The following is a 2,136-nucleotide window of genomic DNA, read 5'->3' on the forward strand; positions in this document are numbered from 1 at the left end:
GCCCAGGGTTGCGCTCAAACTCGGCCTTCAGCGGTCTTCGCCACAGCGTCTGACGTTCTCCCGGCTCCCTTTTGTCCGGCACGAAGCGGCACTCGTGGCCGCGCACGGCGCACTCGGTGCAGCCGACGCCAACGCGCGGGTCGACATCGCACCGCCGGTACGACCGTCCTCGACACCCCTCGCACCCCCAACGCACGACCTGCGCAATGTTGCTGTACGGGGCGCGCGTCCACTGGCTGCGCTTGGGCATGTACACGGCCGTCTCGGCGACGACGCATTCGTGGTCCGGATCGCGGACGGCGCGCACGTCGGCGCACGCCGTGCACTCGATGCGCAGCCTGTGGTCGGCATCGCACGGCACCGCCGTGCCCGCCGCGGCGCACGACGCGCAGGGGCCCTTGAGGACCTCCATGCGGCCGCGCTTGATGGGTCGGCCCTGCTCGTCCGTGAGGCCGCCGAGCTTGCGCTTTCGGCCCGGTGGCTCGAGGTTGCCGAGCGCGTGCAGGGCGCGCGAGTCGGTGCACGTGTCGCCGGCACCGTGGCACGATGCGCAGGGCCGGTACTGCGAGCAGCTCCGGCCGCGCGTGACGCAGGCGTCGCAGGGCGGGTAGGCGCGGGGTACTGTTCGCCCCGTCAGCTGCGCCTCGGTGGTGGTGATGTTCTGGCTGTCGACGGGTTGGTCACCGCTGCTGCTCTTTCTGCGGCGGCTTGCATCTTTTCTCTCGGGCCGGTGAATCTGGCGTTCGTCTTTGGGATCGGTTGTGGCCTTCTTGCCCAGCTGGAGCCTGTCGTTCTTGTCGTAGCTGGAGTAGGCGTATTCCAGATCGCGATTTGGGAATAGTCTTGCATAATACTGGTGGGCCATGGTGGGCTGGTCAACCGGCCAAGTTCTGTGTTGTCCTCTAAGGCGTCTGAGTCTACGGTCGGAAATGTTCACTTTGGCGGATTCATCAACCGACAACAGTGGAATGACTTTGGTACTTCTGAATTTTGATTTCAACTGTTGGTCATCAGCAAACGATCAGACGTGGGAACCTGTCACAGCGAGCAAGCTTCTATAAAGAAGTCTGTAGCATCTGCCACAGCTCCATTCCTCGGACATGTCATTCAGACGCAGACACTGGGCACAACAAAGGATATGGCGCAGCTCGTGGTTTGTGGCGCCTTCTCCGAGCGGCCTGGGGCTTTGTTGTTCGTCTTTGTGATCGACAATAAAACAGAGCATAATCCGAGGTGAATCCGACGGATTCGGTCTAGGATCAACTCGAACATGTGTTGTCGTCTTATTTGCTTTGTTGACAGCATCTCAGTGAGACAAGAGAACGGAAAAGGCCTGAATGGTGGGTGTTCAATGCCCAGTTGCTAGGACAGCAGGTCCTCGCTTTCAACATGCTCCTCGAAGCCGCGCGTGATCATTGGGGGCAGTATCAGTCGTCAATCATCTCCATTAAATCAGGGCACCAAGCCAGGGCTATCACCTGGCGAGGAGAATTCAGTTCTATCCAAGCATAAATATTTTCCGTGGTCCAAAACGATGCTGTAATCCTGGACCGAGCCCAAGGCAAGCTTTCCAAGGCCTTGGGCTGTCCAAAAGCCTCAAACAGCGCGCCGACAGATTCATCGTGTTTCAGTTTCCAAAAGAGTGCTTAAGGGGTATCATGTTTTCCGTTCCGTTCATTTATCCATGAACCCGCCGTGTTAAAAGAGTGTTGTGGAATCCGTGGTTGTGTCGCTGTCGAGGTCGTTATCAATAAGGAGGGTCGTGAAGCATTACGTCGAAAATAAAGGGGTATTCAGAGTGAGAAGAAAATATGCGATCCGATCAAAGAAGCATCATCACCACAAAAGGAACAGCTGCCGCAAGGGCACCGCTACCAAGGCGGTTCGCCGCGGCAGTGGGAACCGTACTCGGTTCGCCGTCCGTGGTCGTCGGTACCGTTGCAACCCCTGAAGTTGTGCTGGGTACGCCAGACCCGTTTCCAGGTGCACCAGAGCTGGGCCCAGCGGCACCCGACTCCGATGCACCAGCTCCCGTGCCGGGCTGGCCGCTGGCAGAAGACTCTTCAGTCTCCGACGCTCCCGGAGCACTACCAGTTTGCGAGGCACTCCCAGACTCCCCAGCAGGACTCGAGCCAG

The sequence above is a fragment of the Verticillium dahliae genome, genomic scaffold (assembly GCF_000150675.1).
Source record: "Verticillium dahliae VdLs.17 supercont1.1 genomic scaffold, whole genome shotgun sequence".
NCBI lineage: Eukaryota > Fungi > Ascomycota > Sordariomycetes > Glomerellales > Plectosphaerellaceae > Verticillium > Verticillium dahliae.